A 14793-nucleotide genomic window follows, 5' to 3' on the forward strand; every position below is an offset into this window, starting at 1 on the left:
CCAACACTGTTTTTCTAGAGGAGGCCGAAATGCACGCGTTTAATTACACGCTGACTGGCGTGAGGTCTGGAACAGGACAATATCTTGAGAAATGCAAATAAAGTAAGTAGTTGATATAATACTTAACTTTAATCCACAATTGTAGAACATCGCTCTTGATGATACATGCTTCACATAATAAATATCAATTGAATACGGCGCCTTGCTAGGTCGTAGCAAATGTAGCTGAAGGCTATGCTAACTATCGTCTCGGCAAATGAGAGCGTAGTTGTCAGTGAACCATTGCTATGAACGTCGACTGTACAACTGGGGTGCGTGCTAGTAAGTCTCTCTAGACCTTCCGTGTGGTGGCGCTCGGTCTGCAATCACTGACAGTGGCGACACGCGGGTCCGACGTATACTAACGGGCCGCGGCCGATTTAAAGGCTACCACCTAGCAAGTGTGGTGTCTGGCGGTGAGACCACACCTCACATTTCTTAGCATTGAACAAACATGATCTCTTCTTTCCCTAGTCATTGCTGACATGAGTTGTTATTTGTACTTTTTATCCATTAATGGTATTATATAAACTAATCCTCCCTTTCTTTTATTCTCCTCCTCCACCTTCCTGTTCATCACATCCCTTCTGATTAATATCTGGATTGTTTATTATTGTTGATTACTATATTATTAGGTCCGGATCTAGGGGGAGCAAACCGGGCAGCTATTTCAGGAAGCACCATACTCACATTCTTGAAGAAAAAAAACGTTGTTTCACAAAGCGCCTAGCATCTAGCGCACATTGGTTGATCGATTATTCATATGTGTTTGAAACGCATCCCTGTTGGTTTTAGAAATTTTTTAACTCATCCAATGTTGATTGCTGAGCGAATCATAAGTTGGTTTTTGAATGCCTGTGTAGTGTACATGATGTCTCTGACAGGGGAATACCCCTCGCATCTATAAATAAAAGACTTTTCCGCAGACAGAAGGGGATCGGCTATTACGGGCTGAGTCGAATGAACCAGAAAGGGTGAATGCCAACCGCTGTTTGTTTATGTGGTTCATTGGGTGCGCAAATGATAAGCGTTATTGTTATTACTAGCGAAATCTGTAGATTCAGACTACCAGAGTGGAAATAATAGGAATAACAGGAAAGAAAGATTACATACTTTCTCCTCGTTGTATCCTAGAAAATGATATTTTGATCTAAAATTTTTGTCAGATAGATGCACTACTAAGGGCCGGCTGTAGCAGCGGTTAGCAGCCACTTAAATTCTGTTCTCGGAATAGCACGGAAATGCTCGTACGAGCACTTAACAGTGCCTAACCGGAGAATAAACGCGGGATAACTGAACTGATGATTCTGGCAGGGTTACCTGTGTTAACCGGAGAACGAGGAAGGAGAAGAAACTGGGACATCACACAAATTATATGAAAGAATATGACGATTCCAAATTCACTTAAAAATTTCATAATACTACTACTTGTCGATCTCATGCTTGAGAAACTGGAGTATATGAATGTGAAACTATTTTCCTAACATGCAACTTTTTCCTTGTAGTAAGCCTAATAGCCAATTGATGTTGGTACTCAGTGGATTATACTCTGTCGTGTTATTTATGCAAATGGGGTACACAAAATGATCATTTGAGCCAAAATAATCTCGCTTATTTGGCGTGTGTTACAACTGCTGCTATATTAGAAAGGCCTACTTCGCTTTATCTAGCAGAAAGTGACGAAATAGACGTAACGAAATTGAGAAACCATACCAGTGTTGGGTACCATTCGTATTAAGAGATTTTTCAGTATTAGGCAATGTCATTTTGAGTTCATGTAGAAAAACGTTTGACGTACTTTGATGTAATAGACTCTTTCGCAGAAATGAAAGCACGCCGTGTAAAGCTGTGGCAAGATTAGAGAGAAAAAAATGCTGCGACCTAAGGATTGAAGAAATGCGTACTCTCTTGCTTGTCTCTTGTCTTACTGGTTTGATGTTTCCTTTCTTTAATTTCATGTCACACTACAGAGAAAGTTATTAGCTATTAGACAAATTTTCTGAAGAGTTCATATTCTTCCGGTCACTAATAGTCCCACCCAGTATTAATTGTGAGTTTTTTTAAATGGGGTAGGATGTCAAACTGGCCGACTGGGGGCAGGGGAGGCACCGCACGACATTTCAATTTCTACTGTCTAAATATAGGCTTAATGGTTTCCATTACAAAATATACACGTTTGAATTCCACAAAGCGAAATACAGTGACGTGAGACAGAAGAATGCTCTATGAAGAGGCGTGGCGCTGCACTTTGGCACGCTTAAAACCAAGTAACGTCTTATATTTCCTGGAATATGTATGTTTTATATATCAAACTCTTCAGAAAGATGTGAGTTCAAAATGAACATATTTTTTATTTTTATTTTTTTTTAAGTCCTATCTCAAACGCTCGATTGGTAGGGGACGGGTCACTATAAAATTTTTGGCCCGCTTCGGAAATGTCGTAGATCTAAGGCTCATTGATGGTATTATTAGTAGAGCTTGCGACTTTTACGCGCTCTGCCTGCAAATTACAGCATTTGGGTCGCATTCCCCATTACATTTCCTATGCCATAGTACCAATTTAAGTAATTGTAATCCCTATGTATTTTATTGCATAGACGATCTTTAAAACGTGTAACCGAAGTTTCACGGATTGATCTTCTGATCACTTTACTCGACAGTAAAAGACGATCTAACAGGGACGTTCCAAATGTCTCCTAAATCATTTCTATACAGGATGTTTGTAAACTAGTTACCCAAATGTACCTTCTAATTGTGAAAAAGCTAAATAACTTACAGATCCGTTTGATACGGAACTGAATGCAGTTTACATTGAAATTTCATTTCCAAATGCATAGTGAAGGTACCTTTTCTGCCACGACAGATGTCCCGAATGTAAACAGTTTCTTGCCCAATCATATGTAGGAAGTCCTGGTGTATGGTGGCACCCGCCCTGTTATCCTTCGTCGCAGCTCGTCGACGTTTCCCAGAAAACTCTGTCTTTAATGGAATCCCGTACACAAAAATCCACTGAGGTTAGAGTGGTGATGGTGGTGGCCAGGATATTATTCTTCGACGTCCATTCCACGTCGGCACATTCCGAAGGAGATATGCGAAAATTCGAAAATTACGATGTGGCGGCGCGTAGTTTTTGCTGGAAAATAAATTTTGTGTCCATATCCTGTTGTAATCGAGGCATTACGTAACGTTCAAACATGTCCAGGTATGAAGGAAGTCCTGGTGTATGGTGGCACCCGCCCTGTTATCCTTCGTCGCAGCTCGTCGACGTTTCCCAGAAAACTCTGTCTTTAATGGAATCCCGTACACAAAAATCCACTGAGGTTAGAGTGGTGATGGTGGTGGCCAGGATATTATTCTTCGACGTCCATTCCACGTCGGCACATTCCGAAGGAGATATGCGAAAATTCGAAAATTACGATGAGGCGGCGCGTAGTTTTTGCTGGAAAATAAATTTTGTGTCCATATCCTGTTGTAATCGAGGCATTACGTAACGTTCAAACATGTCCAGGTATGAAGGAAGTCCTGGTGTATGGTGGCACCCGCCCTGTTATCCTTCGTCGCAGCTCGTCGACGTTTCCCAGAAAACTCTGTCTTTAATGGAATCCCGTACACAAAAATCCACTGAGGTTAGAGTGGTGATGGTGGTGGCCAGGATATTATTCTTCGACGTCCATTCCACGTCGGCACATTCCGAAGGAGATATGCGAAAATTCGAAAATTACGATGTGGCGGCGCGTAGTTTTTGCTGGAAAATAAATTTTGTGTCCATATCCTGTTGTAATCGAGGCATTGCGTAACGTTCAAACATGTCCAGGTATGAAGGAAGTCCTGGTGTATGGTGGCACCCGCCCTGTTATCCTTCGTCGCAGCTCGTCGACGTTTCCCAGAAAACTCTGTCTTTAATGGAATCCCGTACACAAAAATCCACTGAGGTTAGAGTGGTGATGGTGGTGGCCAGGATATTATTCTTCGACGTCCATTCCACGTCGGCACATTCCGAAGGAGATATGCGAAAATTCGGAAATTACGATGTGGCGGCGCGTAGTTTTTGCTGGAAAATAAATTTTGTGTCCATATCCTGTTGTAATCGAGGCATTACGTAACGTTCAAACATGTCCAGGTATGAAGGAAGTCCTGGTGTATGGTGGCACCCGCCCTGTTATCCTTCGTCGCAGCTCGTCGACGTTTCCCAGAAAACTCTGTCTTTAATGGAATCCCGTACACAAAAATCCACTGAGGTTAGAGTGGTGATGGTGGTGGCCAGGATATTATTCTTCGACGTCCATTCCACGTCGGCACATTCCGAAGGAGATATGCGAAAATTCGAAAATTACGATGTGGCGGCGCGTAGTTTTTGCTGGAAAATAAATTTTGTGTCCATATCCTGTTGTAATCGAGGCATTGCGTAACGTTCAAACATGTCCAGGTATGAAGGAAGTCCTGGTGTATGGTGGCACCCGCCCTGTTATCCTTCGTCGCAGCTCGTCGACGTTTCCCAGAAAACTCTGTCTTTAATGGAATCCCGTACACAAAAATCCACTGAGGTTAGAGTGGTGATGGTGGTGGCCAGGATATTATTCTTCGACGTCCATTCCACGTCGGCACATTCCGAAGGAGATATGCGAAAATTCGAAAATTACGATGTGGCGGCGCGTAGTTTTTGCTGGAAAATAAATTTTGTGTCCATATCCTGTTGTAATCGAGGCATTGCGTAACGTTCAAACATGTCCAGGTATGAAGGAAGTCCTGGTGTATGGTGGCACCCGCCCTGTTATCCTTCGTCGCAGCTCGTCGACGTTTCCCAGAAAACTCTGTCTTTAATGGAATCCCGTACACAAAAATCCACTGAGGTTAGAGTGGTGATGGTGGTGGCCAGGATATTATTCTTCGACGTCCATTCCACGTCGGCACATTCCGAAGGAGATATGCGAAAATTCGAAAATTACGATGTGGCGGCGCGTAGTTTTTGCTGGAAAATAAATTTTGTGTCCATATCCTGTTGTAATCGAGGCATTGCGTAACGTTCAAACATGTCCAGGTATGATAGGCTGGTTACAGTTAACTCGGCAAAAATGAAAGGACTGTAAATCTTGTTACAGCTAACAGTGCAATATACATTTACCTTAGGCGAACCCTGTAGATGTTAGATTGCGTGACGAGATTTTTGTTCGCCTCATATGCGAACATAATGACAAATCACATTACCGCAGATATGAAAGGTGGCTTCCTCACTGTACGCAAGTTTACAACAAAATCATCTTAAGCCTGCAGCTTGATAAAAATTTATGCATAAAATTCAGCTCGTTTTTGTTTGTGACTTTCTCATGAAGCTTGTGGCAGTTGCAGTTTGTAGGATTATTGCGACAGGTGTTTCCGTAATACCTCTCACACCGTGACACGAACTGTATTCAATTCCAAGCTGGCACGTCTATTGATTTACCCAGACTACAAATGCAGACGGCCGAACTTGTTCATTTGCTATGTTAGAGAATGCTGGTCGACACTGAACCGGCGTCCTAAGTGATGCGAAACCAGTTTCAGTGAAACGATTGTACTACCTAAAATTAGCTCTTTCATTATTTTTTTTTTAATTAAATACTGATCTACAGAATTTTCCCTGACAAAGACAACTCAAACTTAACCGATTCATTTATTACCTACAATATACAAGCCAAGCGCAATCTGACTGCCATTCACAGACAACATGACATATAATTAAAACAAAAAATGACCCTGAATTTCAAGAAATGCTAACAATAATACAAATCCAAAAAATTTGAAATTAAAGAAGTGTGAAACTACCTCCAACTCTGATAACTGGCTGAACTCATTTTAGTCACGGGATTCCGATGGTGGAAACTCCATTCTTTTTTCATAAGTCACTTACCTCACACAAAATATTCGTAACACGAACTACAGCAATTACAGCAAATAGCAACAACGGACAGTTAAATAATCTCATTCTGGAAATAAAAAGATTCTAACTACTACAGACTCTAACTACTAGGATGCATATGGTTAGCAAAAAGAAAGATTTTGTTGAAGAACAAACAGTGTATTTAGAAAAGTTAACCTTATTCATGCGACGTCCGGTTCCAAAAATTATGTAGTTGTCAATAATTAGCCGGCCGCAGTGGGCGAGAGGTTCTAGGACATTCAGTCTGGAAACGCACGACCGCTACAGTCACAGGTTCTAATCCTGCCTCGGGCATGGATGTGTGTGGTGTCCTTAGGTTAGTTAGGTGTTACGGCTTCTGTACCACTTGTTAGCAGCAGACACAGTGGCTGCGCCAAAGACTGAGACGGCGTGGAGTTTTACAATTATTTATTGAACTTTCTTTACAATTTCTACCTCGTCGTCGCTGCCCAGCCCTGTGGATCCCTTCGCCTGGCTGCTGCTGTGTAGATTCTCCGACAACGCGCACCGCTGATCGTACTCGGGAGCCTCAGGCCACCAGTGCTCCGCTGAAGCCAGGATGCCCTGTGGTTGAGATGAACTCGTCGCCGTGAGGTCATCTGCCGACGCCTGATGCACCGGCGGCTGGGAAGCCGTCAGTCGCGATGTCCGCGAGGTCCCGTCATGGACGGACCACGTGCCGTGGGGCCGGGTTGCCGTGAGGTCCGGGCGTCAGTCCCAGGCGGCGCCTGTGACCAAGACCGCGCTGCGGGCGGTCCTGCTGGAAGTTCTCGCTGTAGTTAGTCAGACATGGTGGCGACCTCCAGAGCTGAAGTTGACATCTGGCGGCGAACGGATGACTCCTGCGAGCTGGAACAGACTTCCAGAATCGTCATCTACGAAGATTGAACATTCGGATACGGACCACGTCCGTCCTCAGATCCCAACTGCTTCCTAATGGCTTCTGTCTCTTGCTGCCGGCACTCCACTATTTATATCCGGCAGGAGGACGTTTTTTACCCTCGGCGGTAGCTTTTTGTTATTATTAATCCCTCAGTATATTGCAGCGTAGCTTATCGTGCTGGCCTCACTTCCCTTTACTCAGTACTCTCTAGGCTTCGCTTGGCGCTCGGTCTGTGTGCGTCCTTGCGTCGGTCTGTTGGTAGACTGCTACTGTCAGCAAGGCTATCTGTGCACGTTTATTTCGCAATGCCTCGGTCACCGGCGTGCCTCTGTTTTGCCATTCTCCACTGCGTGAAGCAACGCTCACTACATGTGGCCGCAACTTAGGTTTAAACCATTTGCCAATAATTCCACTGCCCAAACACAACCAATAAAACCTGCGTCATTATACATTTCCTTGAGTATTTTCTTATAAACATATAATTTAATCTCACTTTACAATGTATGTCCCACCAACACAGAGTCTCCACTAAGAATATCATGTCCATACAGTTCCCCATCCACTCGCCAACTGCTAGTCCGTCCAACCACAGAATCTCTCGCTAATGGCGCAGAGCGCTATCAGTGATATTAACACAGTCTATACCGCTGCCAACATACAAACAGGCTACTTACATAATTAATAACAGCTTGGTTTTGAGGTAGTGGCTTGCGATATTTAGTCTTGAATTTTCTCCGAACAGCAGTAGCGGATTTGGGTTCATGAAACCATAAACAACACTGTACACGCCCTGCGCCGTTATACGAATCTATGATGACTGTTGGAATAACTCATTCACGCATGCCACCAAGCGCTATCGACGGGAACTAATAATGTTAGGCGGAAATAAAATTTAAACGTGTACTGTATTCAGTGTTGTATTAAACTTTTCTGTAAGCTGTTTATGATTTTCCAAATTAAAGTTTCCTTTCGCATGACAAATTTATAAAAGGTCTGTAGATTAAGTACAGCAAAAGGTCTCGTAACACATCCTTGGTGGACTCCAGATTTCACTTCTGTTTCACTAGATCACTTCCCGTCAGTTACTGTCGCCTATCTGACAGGAAACTATGTTGTCTGCATCATAAATTCGGCCCTCTTGGTCAGTGTATACAGGCTGGTCCATTGATAGTGACCGGGCCAAATATCTCATGAAATAAGCATCAAACGAAAAAACTACAAAGAACGAAACTCGTCTAGCTTGAAGGGGTAAACCAGGTGGCGCTATGGTTGGCCCGCTAGATGGCGCTGCCATAGGTCAAACGGATATCATCCGCGTTTTTTTTAAAAAATATGAACCCCCATTTTTTATTACATATTCGTGTAGTATGTAATGAAATATGAATGTTGTAGTTGGACCACTTTTTTCGCTTTGTGATAGATGGCGCTGTAATAGTTACAAACGTATAAGTACGTGGTATAACGTAACATTCCGCCAGTGCGCACGGTATTTGCTTCGTGATACATTACCCGTGTTAAAATGGGCCGTTTACCAACTGCGGAAAATGTCGATATCGTGTTGACGTATGGCTATTGTGATCAAAATGCCCAACGGGCGTGTGCTATGTGTACTGCTCGGTATCCTGGACGACATCATCCAAGTGTCCGGACCGTTCGTCGGACAGCTACGTTATTTAAGGAAACATGTGAAACTTCAACCGCGACCTGCAACAAATGATGATGCCCAAGTATGTGTTTTAGCTGCTGTCGCGGCTAATCCACGCATCAGTAGCAGACAAATTACGCGAGAATCGGTAATCTCAAAAACGTCGGTGTTGAGAATGCTACATCAACATCGATTGCACCCGTACCATATTTCAATGCACCAGGAATTGCATGGCGACGACTTTGATCGTCGTGTACAGTTCTGCCACTGGGCACAAGCTAGACAAGGTTCGTTCTTTGTAGTTTTTTGTTTGACGCTTATTTCGTGAGATATTTGGCCTGGTCACGATCAATGGACCACCCTGTATAAAGTCGAATCCTTTTGTTGTTATTCTTGGTGGTGGTGGAACGTAGCTTGAGGATATCTATCGATGCTAGTAGCATCTAACGATCAATACACTTCTATAGTGGGAAATGGCAACATGCCGAGCTTTTCTGTTTTGAGTGTAAACTGTATCCTTACACGCAGACTGTTGAAAGACTTGTGGAATCTCCCCATACAACCACATTACGAAAGTATTATTTTATTGCCTTATGTTACATTAATCGCAATACCGAAACAGTAAGAGCTATTGGTACATTGTCATTATGCAGTCTGCCAGCCGGGGTAGCCGAGCGGTTCTAGGCGATACAGTCTGGAACCGAGCGACCACTACGGTCGCAGGTTCGAATTCTGCCTCGGGCATGGATGTGTGTGATGTCCTTAGGTTAGTTAGGTTTAAGTAGTTCTAAGTTCTAGGGGATTGATGACCTCAGAAGTTAAGTCCCATAGTGCTCAGCACCATTTGAACCATTTTGCAGTCTGAAAACACGGTAGGGCAGGTCTTGAAGTTACAGTTACCTCTAATAGATATTATCTCTTGTCACAGCCGCACTAATAAAGATGTTTAGTCACCTTTGATTGTTTTGCTTCAGCCTTGAGTCTACCAATCCGATGTGCCTGACTTTGTGATCAACACCTCTGTTTATCGATGATAAGAGGGCACTCAGCCTATAGATAGCCTCTTGAATTTTTTGTTGCGAAACGATCGTCCTCGGATTATGAAACTCGCCATCTGCTTGTACTTATTCGAGAGGAGCTGACTACTTGCCGTTATCGCATTTTACCCGTTCCACCACGTCATACTCTCTCGCCATAATCAACACTTCTTTCATAAAACACTGTTGTCAAAAAACCAAAGTCTATATGAGTGCAAATAAACAATTCAACGTTGATCTAAAAATCTGATGGTACATTCTAGTGAGAATCTACAGAACACATTCTCTTTTGTTGATTACGTTAATTTCTTGGCTCTCTACCTCTGTAGCAAAAACTAAGCACTTTATTGTAGCATAAAATTCAGAATTCGTTCAACGCTATATAACACTAGGAAAACTATTTCTTGAGCTGCCCATGGTAGGTCGTATCCATACGTCAGCAAGATTCCATGAACAAAACGATACTTGATTCACAGATTTTGCCCTTATCATGTTGGTTGACAACTACGTTGGAGCATAAAACTTAGAGAAACTATCTTTCGTATGAAAGTATCGTTCGTATGGCGTATCACTGGCAAGTAACATAACCTGTAGCTCTATCAGTCCTTGACCGTAGATAGAAAGAATTGCTGCAATACAGTACGGAGCCTATCTCAAAAAAATACGCAATGGGACGAACAGAAAAAGAACTTTTATTCAAGGACAGTAATTACACTGAAATCACTGCGATTTATGATGACTCCCTGGACATTACAAAAGGCTGAGAATGGTTTGTAATAGGGTGTATGATGACCACGGACCGCAATGTTTGGTGCTCCCATCCTGGTCATCTGGTTGGTAAGGAGTTCTTTTGATAAACAGCTCTACTCTTCCACCAGTGCCATTGACAGCCGCTGGATGGTCGCTGGTGCATGTGGACATGGTGGAATACGTGTCCCTAACGCATCCTACACGTGTTCCGTAGGATTTAATTGTGGGAAACGGGCAGCCCTGCCCATCCGCCGAATACCGTCTCGTTCCGCGAGCTGCTCCTCTTGGACTGTCCAGTGAGGTCGCCCATTGTCATCCAAAAAAAGGAAGTCAGGCCCAACGCAACCCTCAAAAAATGTACACTTGACAGCAAAAAATGTGGGTCACTGCTGAATACAACCAACATAACGTAGCTATGTTGCAGGTCCTCTAAACACCAAAACCCCGTCGGGTACAATAGTTTGACTACACACAATGGGTTCTGCAGGAGACTAATAGAGACCAAAGATCTTTATGGCAGTCAGTCTAAGCGTCAACTAATATCGTCAAACAAAAAATATCAGAAAACACGTTCTTAGCGATGAGACACCCCATAACACTCGTAAACTAATCTAAATTACAGCAAGTGAAATTCCAAAAGTTTTGAGAAAACGGATTATTTTACATACATCGTACAGTAATCCTTAGTCAGAATTGAATTCCTCTACACACAATGGGTTCTGCAGGAGACTACTAGAGACCAAAGATCTTTATGGCAGTCAGTCTAAGCGTCAACTAATATCGTCATACAAAACATACCAGAAAACACGTTCTTAGCCATGAGACACCCCATAACACTCATAAACTAACATAAATTACGACAAGGTAAATTCCAAAAGTTCTGAGAAAACGGATTATTTAAATACATTGTACAGTAATCCTTGGTCAGAATTAAATTCCTGAGACAATACACGGAGGTACAAAGCTGTACAGCAATTGGAAAAAAAGTTTTTCGCTCTCGAAAAGGTTTTCCATCCAAGTGGATAGTGGACGAGCCTGTAAAAAAACGCCATTAACGGCAACAGGTACTTTACAGAAATCTCAATATTAACAGTGAATCACCAGTAATTTAATTGTTCTCGTAACACATCAACAGCTACGTGTACACAAATTTTAACTTTAAATGACATGACCAACGTCGTCGTTCTGGACCTGGATTCAAACCCATTGATAACTAAGCTAAGCTTTGTTTGTGCCTTATTGAGACCCGATCACAAGACATAAAGAGACGTGAAGTATAGACGTTTGCACCAGTGTCAGTCATCAATTCAGATCCTGAAAATAAATGACGAAAATGTTTGTACTGAACTGGGAATCCTGTCATAACAGTTACCTTCCTGGGAACTACCCCCAACGACGTTTAATGTGGTGTCATTCACAAGGAACAAGGTACACTCACGTTTAAAATTGAAATGCCATCATGTAAAGCTTGTGACAGGGATGCGAACCCAGCACCTAATTGGATTGTTAACGAATTACGTAAAATACGAAGTTAAATATCACGTGTTTTCACCAATAGCGAGATGTTGGAACCTTAAATGACGATAGAATTGTTTTTGCCTGACTGGTATTCGAACCCAGCACCTAGCGCCGTCGTTTTCTAGCCAGGAACAGACGATAAATAGCTATTGTTGGTTCACCAGTAGCGAGATGTGGGCATGTTTAGCTAGACATCAGGCGACGAAAAGTTCTGTGCTGAATGGAATTCAAAACCACCACACGTGGTCATGAAGACACTTTAACAATCAAATTCTTTTCTAATAATAGCTAGGAGTGGCATGTTTGTACTTTCAATGATGTGATGGAAAATACTCTGCTGGCTAGAAGTTGAATCCACAACATATCGTCGTTGGTGATCACAACGAACACAACGTCAAACCCAAATCCGTATTCGCCAGTACGATAGAGAGGAGTGTTTGATCTTGACAAGATGTAAGGAAACGTTTGATCTTGTAATGTTGTGATAAAAAGCTCATCATGTGGCTGTGAGTTGAAACGAACACGTTACAGCTGACAACGCACGAAGAGACGTTAAAAATGCAACTACACTCCTGGATATGGAAAAAAGAACACATTGACACCGGTGTGTCAGACCCACCATACTTGCTCCGGACACTGCGAGAGGGCTGTACAAGCAATGATCACACGCACGGCACAGCGGACACACCAGGAAACGCGGTGTTGGCCGTCGAATGGCGCTAGCTGCGCAGCATTTGTGCACCGCCGCCGTCAGTGTCAGCCAGTTTGCCGTGGCATACGGAGCTCCATCGCAGTCTTTAACACTGGTAGCATGCCGCGACAGCGTGGACGTGAACCGTATGTGCAGTTGACGGACTTTGAGCGAGGGCATATAGTGGGCATGCGGGAGGCCGGGTGGACGTACCGCCGAATTGCTCAACACGTGGGGCGTGAGGTCTCCACAGTACATCGATGTTGTCGCCAGTGGTCGGCGGAAGGTGCACGTGCCCGTCGACCTGGGACTGGACCGCAGCAACGCACGGATGCACGCCAAGACCGTAGGATCCTACGCAGTGCCGTAGGGGACCGCACCGCCACTTCCCAGCAAATTAGGGACACTGTTGCTCCTGGGGTATCGGGGAGGACCATTCGCAACCGTCTCCATGAAGCTGGGCTACGGTCCCGCACACCGTTAGGCCGTCTTCCGCTCACGCCCCAACATCGTGCAGCCCGCCTCCAGTGGTGTCGCGACAGGCGTGAATGGAGGGACGAATGGAGACGTGTCGTCTTCAGCGATGAGAGTCGCTTCTGCCTTGGTGCCAATGATGGTCGTATGCGTGTTTGGCGCCGTGCAGGTGAGCGCCCCAATCAGGACTGCATTCGACCGAGGCACACAGGGCCAACACCCGGCATCATGGTGTGGGGAGCGATCTCCTACACTGGCCGTACACCACTGGTGATCGTCGAGGGGACACTGAATAGTGCACGGTACATCCAAACCGTCATCGAACCCATCGTTCTACCATTCCTAGACCGGCAAGGGAACTTGCTGTTCCAACAGGACAATGCACGTCCGCATGTATCCCGTGCCACCAAACGTGCTCTAGAAGGTGTAAGTCAACTACCCCGGCCAGCAAGATCTCCGGATCTGTCCCCCATTGAGCACGTTTGGGACTGGATGAAGCGTCGTCTCACGCGGTCTGCACGTCCAGCACGAACGCTGGTCCAACTTAGGCGCCAGGTGGAAATGGCATGGCAAGCCGTTCCACAGGACTACATCCAGCATCTCTACGATCGTCTCCATGGGAGAATAGCAGCCTGCATTGCTGCGAAAGGTGGATATACACTGTACTAGTGCCGACATTGTGCATGCCCTGTTGCCTGTGTCTATGTGCCTGTGGTTCTGTCAGTGTGATCATGTGATGTATCTGACCCCAGGAATGTGTCAATAAAGTTTCCCCTTCCTGGGACAATGAATTCACGGTGTTCTTATTTCAATTTCCAGGAGTGTATTTTTCACCAGTAGTTCGGAGTGCACATGCTAGGGCTTGAAATGAAATAATGAATATTTTTATCTGATCAGGATTCGAAACCACATGGGTGCCTTTCGAGGAGGCCTAGAAGAGTTTGCAATCTTGGGGAACTCAGTGAAATCGAATTCGAATCCTGTCCAGCACCATAATATTCAACATCTCAGTTTCAAATAAAGTAAGACCATTGTGTGACTTCTGAAGAAGCTATCTCTGGACGATCCGTGGTGAACCTCACGGAGAAATCTTTTGACGATGCGACGATGTCAGTGCTTGCGAAAGGTTTAAACTTCGCTCCTACACCTGCCTCACTGCCTTTAACGGATTTCATCAGTTCCATTGAGGAAGCCATTAGACGTCTCCCTGTGGATTCTGCAGACGAAATTCGACGTGAATCTTGCCGAACATTGTTGAAATGTGCGCCACAACGGAGTAACATCTCGCCAGCTGAAAGAGCTGATCTCCGCAGCCTGAGAGAAGATACTAGCACAGTCGTACTGCCTGCGGATAAGGGTAACGCCACAGTTCTTCTGACAAGAGAAGCCTACAACGAGAAGATATATTGTCAGCTAAATGATTCTACGTACCGTAGAATTGAAAAGGACCCAACAAGCCGAATTTCAAGGAAAACTACTACCCTTTTGAACGACTGTTCTCTACCTGAAGAAGTTATCAAGAGATTGAGACCACACAATGCAGTACCACCAAGACTCTACGGTCTTCCGAAGATACACAAGGATGGTGCCCCACTACGATTAATAGTGAGTGATATTGGTGCTGCGACCCATTCTACTGCAAAATATCTGGCCTCATTACTAAAGTCGTATGTGGGTAAGTGTTGCCACCATATACGTAATTCCGAGGATTTTGTCAGTCGCTTGAAGGAAGTTAAGCTTAGCAGCTCGGATTTATTAGTCAGCTTTGATGTGGTCTCACTTTTTACCAAAGTGCCTTTAATGGAATCATTACATCTTATTGGTAACTTATTCAGTGCA

Source organism: Schistocerca piceifrons, chromosome 2 (assembly GCF_021461385.2).
Source record: "Schistocerca piceifrons isolate TAMUIC-IGC-003096 chromosome 2, iqSchPice1.1, whole genome shotgun sequence".
Lineage (NCBI taxonomy): Eukaryota > Metazoa > Arthropoda > Insecta > Orthoptera > Acrididae > Schistocerca > Schistocerca piceifrons.